Source organism: Pinus tabuliformis, chromosome 4_1 (genome assembly GCF_031772625.1).
Source record: "Pinus tabuliformis cultivar Carrire ecotype Pingquan chromosome 4_1, CPIR1, whole genome shotgun sequence".
Classification (NCBI taxonomy): Eukaryota; Viridiplantae; Streptophyta; class Pinopsida; order Pinales; family Pinaceae; genus Pinus; species Pinus tabuliformis.
In genome coordinates, this window is record NC_142303.1 from 519,836,722 (window position 1) to 519,845,621 (window position 8,900).

Genomic DNA, 8,900 nt, shown 5'->3' on the forward strand with positions numbered 1-8,900 from the left:
AAAAGGAGAATACAACCCTCCGAGGAAAAGGATATCCTTAGATGGGGATATGAAGAAAAAGGAACCTTCAATACAAGAGAGGCTTATAATCTCATTATCAAAGAACATTTAGTGATAGATCCTATCTGGAGCAAAGTTTGGGACCCCTCTTTATGGCCGAAAATCTCCACCTTTCTTTGGCTCCTATGTCATAACAAGATTCTCACTTGGGACAATCTAAGGAAGAGGAACTTTCATGGGCCCTCAATATGCCCCAATTGCAAACAAGAGGAGGAAACCATAAAGCATCTCATGCTTTCCTGCCAAACAGCGCAAAAGCTATGGGAAAAGGTTAGTTTCCGATGCCAAAGGGAAGGAAGAATTCATGGAGACATCATTACCACAGTGCGCAACTGGGAGCGAACTCCTTATCAAAGCAAGATTTTAAATTTCCTATGGAAGCTCATTCCGGGCTTTCTTCTGTGGGCCATATGGAAGGAGAGAAATAGTAGAATTTTCAAGGATCACTCTGCGCCTCTGGAGAATATATGGAAAATAATTTGCCAAAACATTGAAGAAACCATTTCTCTCAAAACCTGGTACCAGGAGGACCTTCCAAATAACCCCCAAGAACAATCCATATGGGCCAATTGGAACCTTCATTTGAAGCAAGAACAGATTATCAAAGGAACACAGCCTCTGAGAAATCATTCACCTGACAAATGGTTGCCTCCCCCAATGCATATGTACCAGCTCAACTTCGATGGTGCCTCGAAAGGCAATCTGGGCAATTCAGGCTTCGGAGGGATCTTCAGAGATCATAAGGGTACACCTCTCTTAAACTTTTTAGGTTCAAAGGGATGGGATACCAATAACTCGGCAGAATTGGAAGGTCTCTGGCAAGGCCTTATTCTTGCGCAAAGTAAAGGATTCTTTCCGCTTATAATAGAGGGTGATTCTCAGATCATTATAAACATGATCTCCAAAATCCTGCAAGGAACTCCCTCTTGCAAAGTGAGCAATAGCTGGAGGATGGCCAAAAGGCTTGAACTCATTGAATGTTGGCTCTCCTCTCACAGGGCGGTCACTCTGAAGCACATTCGCAGGGAAGGAAATAAAGTCGCGGACTTACTTGCCAACATTGGAGTTGAATGTGGGTTGAACCTTCATGCTGGATCATTTTCCAGGATAGCCTCTGAGTCACAACTCTTGGACTATAAAAACCTTGTGAAGAATGAAATGTATCAGGAAGGAGGAGCACACCCGGATGCGGGTGAAATAAATGAGACTTAATGATTTATCGGATAGACAGATGAGCATGGTACTGCCAGATGCAGACCAGCGCGACAATCCAGAAGTTCATTTGGTTCATGAGCGTGACAATCCAGAAGTTCATTTAGTTCTTGATGGATATTCTGCAGCACAAAAGATTTGGCATGCTCTATGTATTTACTGCTCGCCCCGTCCAAGGTAAGGCACTGGCTATTATAACCATGGCATTCTGGACTATCCTTCCCACTGCTAGCATTTCGCCTTCTTGTCTCTAGCCGAAGCTGGATGCGGGTCTGTGGGGCAGGTTGGTCTCTGAAAACAAAGGTAAATTCTCTATGTGCATTCCGTTCTCTGTTTATCTCAGGCTTGGGATAGTTGTGTGTTTCGATAGCAGATTTGTCTCTGGAATCATTGGTCAGCTCTCAAATGCCCCTGCCATTCGACCTGTGCCGCTCTCCCCGCACTTACTGGCCTGCTGTCTTTGTCTAAAGTCGTTTCCTGTGCTGTATAACTACTCTCTTGTATCTGCCTCTGATTTCCTATGTTGTATAACTACTCTCTTGTATCTGCCTCTCCTTAATCTCCTCATCATGGTACGCCACAGTATGAGGAGCCGTTTCAGGGGGAGTCGTGGAGGGTGTGGCAGACCGCAGGCGGCCCGCTCTGTGAATCCTGCTCGCAGACCATCTCCGTATCATGGGTTTTAGACCAATCATTTTACTTTTCAAAGCAATCTTAATAGGTCTGTAGTCACTGCCAATATCACTATTCTCTTCTCTGAACAAGAATCTTTGCCTCCAATTAGGGTGCGTATGATGTCTGAGCCTCCTCAGGGGGCTTTCAGAGAGGCCGGCAGTCAGAGAAACATGCAGGTAATGGCAGGGGAAAGCCTGGAGAAAGGTAAGGGGGAGAGGCTTGAAAGGAGCGACACTCCCAGCGCCTCTCTGCCTCCAGAAGCCGCTGGCCAAAGGAACGGGGAAGATAATGATAGTGATTCGCGTCCCCTGTTGAGGCACCCAGGCGATGAAAATGTTGGATATGATGACGAATGGGAGAATAATGCTTGCCCGGTGGTGGAGGAGTGTCAGAATGAGGATGCAACAATTTGAGGCCATCTGGGCCCATTCCATTTCGGTTTTGCGGATGACTAATATGATCAAGTTCAGGCGGTTATGGATGCAGTTCTGGTTCGGCCTCTTCAGATAGGTGGTCTTATTTCTCTCCATGATATGCGGCAATGTAAAGATCTTCTGGAATTTTGAGCAATGTCTTGATCTAGCTCTCTGGTCATGCACTCTAGACAGACGGTTATATCACCTCTTCTTCATGTTATCTTGGTTAATTCCTGGTGTCTATATCTGCACTCTTGCTTATGGTATCTGGTTTTCCTTCACCTAGGACAGTTTCTGATGTTCTGAGTGCTCTCGGATGATGATTCCCGAGGCCTCGACCCCTTGTATTTTTACTTTGTTTTACAGTTAATAGAATTAGCATTTGCCGAGAAAAAAAAAATATCTACATGATTATGATTATGTGGTATGTGAATGTTAAATTAATACATATTAGGAAATTTAAATATTAAAAAATGTAGTATGTTTTAAGTTTGTGATATTTTTCAACATAATTTTATATATTTATATTTTTTTTAATTATTTAAATTTCTTAATATTTATTAAGATAGTATTTCTTATTTAATAATGTAATTTTAATCATACATTAATCATAATAATTATAATTTAAATGTTCTTAACCATTAAGAAAATGTGTTTTTAAAACAATTAATTCTATATGTCTCCTTTGTTTTAAAAAAATAATGGTATATAAGTTGATCTTAATCTTAAAAATGAATTATTATTTTTATTTTGTGTATCTATAAATATTTTTAATGGGTTGTCTAAAACCTATATGTTTAAGAATTTTTGGTTGGAATTTGACAATTTTTGGTTGATTCAATCTTAATTTTTATTGTTTACTCAAATTTACTTGTAATTCCAAACAATCTTTGCCAAATTTACTTGTAATTCCAAACAATCTTTACTCAAATTTACTTGTAATTTTTTATTTTTTTGTTGACTCAAATTTACTTGTAATTCCAAACAATCTTTGTCAAATTATAAACAATAGAAAATCTAACAACACATGAATTTAAACATATATTAAGTAAGGTATTTAAAGTTTATTTAAAAAAAAAAAATTGAAAATATTTTTTTTATTTAATTAATCTATTTTTATACATATTTTTATTATACAATGTTTTTTATTTTTATTTTAATTATAATTTAGGAAACAATTAGAAAAAAGGTTACACTAAGAGATTTAATATAACTTTTTATAATATAATTTTATAAAATCCATATCTTATTTTGCTAACATATTATAATATGTATGTAATATAATGAGAAGAGTTTTTTTCATTATTATCTTATATAATTATATAATTCTATTTCTTTGAAAAAAGTTAAAAGAAATGTTTAAACAATTCTCAATAACATATTAAATACATTTAATTATTTAAATTAATACATTCCAGCTAAACACATATACATTATCCAAATTCCTATAATATTAATAACAACCAATTACATTTAAAACCCATATGTTAATGGTTGTGTAAGAGTGAAATTTTAACTAATAAAAAATAGTTGGGGAACAACTTGGTTTTTTTTCTAGATTCAAGATCACATGGCTACTTGTTTTGTATAGTAGTGAATTTATTTTAGTTATATGTTTTAATTATGTATGTAATGTGAATCATAATTAACTATTGTCAATTGTGATTAGGTGTAATAACCACCTAAATAAGGAGTAGTCTTTAAGGTGTAATAACCACCTAAATAATGTTTGGTTGGAATTTGACAAATTTTTGTTGACTCAATCATAATGAATCAAGAAATATCAAATTAAAATTATATTACTAAATTTCTAAAACAACACATTCTTATATATTAATTTTTTTCATATTTAGAATTAATCTAAAATCATTTTACTTATTTATTAATAAAACAATAGATTGTTAATATCATAAGATAATCCTTGTAATGGACTCCATTAATATCACAACTTAATCATTCTAATGGACTACATTAATATCTACATGATTATGATTATGTGGTATATGGAGGTTAAATTAATAAATATTAGGAAATTTAAATAATAAAAAATGTAGTATGTTTTAAGTTTGTGAGATTTTTCAACATAATTTTATATATTTATAATTTTTTTAATTATTTGAATTTCTTAATATTTATTAAGATAGTATTTCTTATTTAATAATGTAATTTTTAATCATACAATAATCATAATAATTATAATTTAAATGTTCTTAACCATTAAGAAAATGTGTTTCTAAAACAATTAATTCTATATGTCTCCATTGTTTTAAAAAAATAATGATATATAAGTTGATCTTAATCTTAAAACTGAATTATTATTTTTATTTTATGTATTTATAAATATTTTTAATGGGTTGTCTAAAACCTAGATGTTCAAGAATTTCTCGTTGGAATTTGACAATTTTTTGTTGACTCAATCTTAATTTTTATTGTTTACTCAAATTTACTTGTAATTCCAAACAATCTTTGTCAAATTATAAACAATAGAAAATCTAACAACACATGAATTTAAACATATATTAAGTAAGGTATTTAAAGTTTATTTAAAAAAAATTGAAAAGAATTTTTTTATTTAATTAATCTATTCTTATACATATTTTTATTATACAATGTTTTTTTTGTAATTATAATTTATGCAACAATTAAAAAAAAATTGTTACACTAAGAGATTTAATATAACTTTTTATAATATAATTTTATAAAATCCATATCTTATTTTGCTAACATATTATAATATGTATGTAATATAATGAGAAGAGTTTTTTCATTATTATCTTATATAATTATATAATTCTATTTCTTTGAAAAAAGTTAAAAGAAATGTTTAAGCAATTCTCAATAACATATTAAATATATTTAATTATTTAAATTAATACATTCCAGCTAAACACATATACATTATCCAAATTCCTATAATGTTAATAACAACCAATTACATTTAAAACCTATATGCTAATGGTTGTGTAAGAGTGAAATTTTAACTAATAAAAAATAGTTGCGAAACAACTTGGTTTTTTTCTAGATTCAAGATCACATGGCTACTTGTTTTGTATAGTAGTGAATTTATTTTAGTTATATGTTTTAATTATGTATGTAATGTGAATCATAATTAACTATTGTCAATTGTGATTACGTGTAATAACCACCTAAATAGGGAGTAATCTTTAAGGTGTAATAACCACCTAAATAAAGTTCGGTTGGAATTTGACAAATTTTTGTTGACTCAATCATAATGAATCAAGAAATATAAAATTAAAATTATATTAATAAATTTCTAAAACAACACATTCTTATATATTAATTTTTTTCATATTTAGAATTAATCTAAAATCATTTTACTTATTTATTAATAAAACAATAGATTGTTAATATCATAAGATAATCCTTGTAATGGTTTCCATTAATATCACAACTTAATCATTCTAATGGACTACATTAATATCTACATGGTTATGATTATGTGGTATATGGAGGTTAAATTAATAAATATTGGGAAATTTAAATAATAAAAAATGTAGTATGTTTTAAGTTTGTGAGATTTTTCAACATAATTTTATATATTTATAAATTTTTTTAATTATTTGAATTTCTTAATATTTATTAAGATAGTATTTCTTATTTAATAATGTAATTTTTAATCATACAATAATCATAATAATTATAATTTAAATGTTCTTAACCATTAAGAAAATGTGTTTCTAAAACAATTAATTCTATATGTCTCCATTGTTTAAAAAAAATAATGATATATAAGTTGATCTTAATCTTAAAACTGAATTATTATTTTTATTTTATGTATTTATAAATATTTTTAATGGGTTGTCTAAAACCTAGATGTTTAGGAATTTTTAGTTGGAATTTGACAATTTTTTGTTGACTCAATCTTAATTTTTATTGTTTACTCAAATTTACTTGTAATTCCAAACAATCTTTGACAAATTTACTTGTAATTCCAAACAATCTTTGCCAAATTATAAACAATAGAAAATCTAACAACACATGAATTTAAACATATATTAAGTAAGGTATTTAAAGTTTATTTAAAAAAAATTTAAAAGTTTTTTTAATTTAATTAATCTATTCTTACACATATTTTTATTATACAATGTTTTTTTTTAATTATAATTTAAGAAACAATTAAAAAAAGGTTACACTACTAGATTTAATATAATTTTTTATAATATAATTTTATAAAATCCATATCCTGTTTTGCTAACATATTATAATATGTATGTAATATAATGAGAAGAGTTTTTTCATTATTATCTTATATAATTATATAATTCTATTTCTTTGAAAAAAGTTAAAAAAAATGTTTAAACAATTCTCAATAACATATTAAATACATTTAATTATTTAAATTAATACATTCCAGCTAAACACATATACATTATCCAAATTCCTATAATATTAATAACAACCAATTACATTTAAACCTGTATTTGTTTATTAGTGAATGAAATTTTTATTAAGCAATACACATCTAAATATTCATAATTATACAGCACACCCTTTTATTGAATCCAACAAAATTTCCTCACTCAAGCAACCACACACACATAAGATTTGACATTATCAATTAGCAGGAAACTTGGATTTAGTTATCCACGTGATTATGATTATGGGGTATATGGAGGTTAAATTAATAAATATTGAGAAATTTGAATAATAAAAAATGTAGTCTCTTTTAAGTTTGTGAGATTTTTCAACATAATTTTATATATTTATAATTTTTTTAATTATTTGAATTTCTTAATATTTATTAAGATAGTGAATTATATTTAATAATATAATTTTTAGTCATACAATAGTCATAATAATTATAATTATAAATTAATATTTGGAGTGTTTTAAGAGTGTATCTAATTATTGTTTATCTAAAGCTTTCTCGACTATTTGTATATAGTATAAAGCTATTATATTTATTGGAAAATAATATAAGAGAATATTTAATTAAATGGTGAATTTAGTAATAAGGTATTCTAGACTATTTGTATATAGTATAAAGTGATTATATTTATTGGAAAATAATATAATAGAATATTGGACTCTATCTTCGGCAAAAGATTTGAGGGTATTATATTAAATTTAAATAGAGGAGAATGATCTAACAATCACATGGGTATTAAATGAATTTTAGTTGGAGAGGTATTTAATGTCAATTCAGACCTAAGGTATCAAAGTTTTGTCATTGAATGTTTACAAGTAACATGAATTTATTAAAAGATTGTTGAGAAATTAGTTTGTCTTTTAATATCTCCCAACTCAAATGACCATTAGTGATAGTGTAGTGAAAGTGAGAAACATCTTCTCTAAAGCAAACATCTTCTCTAAAGCTTGTGCACTTTAACCTAATTATTCCAATTCACCCAATATTTTTTACCTCTTTAATTAAATTGTAAGAATTAACCACTAAAAAGTTTCAACACATAAAAGTCATCCTCATTTTCTTCATATTTCAATATCCATATATAATTAACTCAACAAAATCTTATTTTTAACACTAAACTCATAACTTTAATTTTTAAAATACTACATAATTACCATTTACTTACACATAAATATAAACAAATAAAGTTTTCATATATATTATTAATTAATTATTCACATATCATTTAAAGAAAAAAAGAACATCGATCTGCTCTTTAAACATTATAATCATTCAAATTATTGAACATTCAATTTATCAACCACAAAATATATTGTATTTTCCCACATCTCACAACTCAGAAAAAAAAAAATAAAGAAGAGTATAAAGTAGAGGAACAAATGATACGTAGCCATCTTTGCGCTTGCGGTAATGACGCATCTAGTGAGGTAAAACCGACGAGCGTCAATTGCTGGTTGAAAATTACTTCCAGCCCCCTCGTTGGCTTGGGCTACGCCTTGGCCTTCGAGAATTTTTGGAGGGCTCGGCTTTGGCTCCAGATAATTCAAATTTCCAAACTGGTACCAAACTATAAATACGGGAGACGAAATTTGCATCGGTGGGATTGCTGGTTAAGTTATAATATTGTCTTATATGGAATTTGTTGGCCTATGTTAAATTCGGGAAGATATTTTTTCGTGGATGTTCAGGATATTTCTTAATGGATGTGGATGAATTATTGTTGTTACCAGAATACCAATACTATAAGAGAACTTGCATCGCGAGATTATTACCAGTTGGTTGGTTTGCTTTCAAAGCCATTCAGTTTATAATTCTAGTATATGTTATCTATTCATTCTTTATGCAGAAAACATTTTAATTGCATACGTAAGGTATGCACGTCAATATCAATTCTATTTACAGAGGTTCAACCAGAAAAGCAATTCTAAGTATTTGATAATTTAAAAACAATTCTAAGTATTTGATAATTTAAATATGATTATTTATTAGGGTTTGAGATTATTCATTAATTTTTTCTCTATATGAAGATGTAACATGCAACATGTAACATGCAACATGGGAAAGGTTCAACTGTACAGCCACTGGGTTATACGGAGTTTGAACCACAGTTAGAATGCAAGAGGCGCTAGGGTTTATGGAGGGAGTGG

General features: G+C 28.9%; 1 non-coding gene across 1 annotated transcript; it reads left to right on the forward strand.

Annotated features, from left to right (window-relative positions):
- The first annotated feature begins 8,145 nt into the window (after positions 1-8,145).
- LOC149176865 (U4 spliceosomal RNA) lies at positions 8,146-8,286 on the forward strand. Its single transcript, XR_016258956.1, has one exon. It is a non-coding gene; the product is annotated as a U4 spliceosomal RNA (small nuclear RNA).
- The last annotated feature ends 614 nt before the right edge of the window (positions 8,287-8,900 follow it).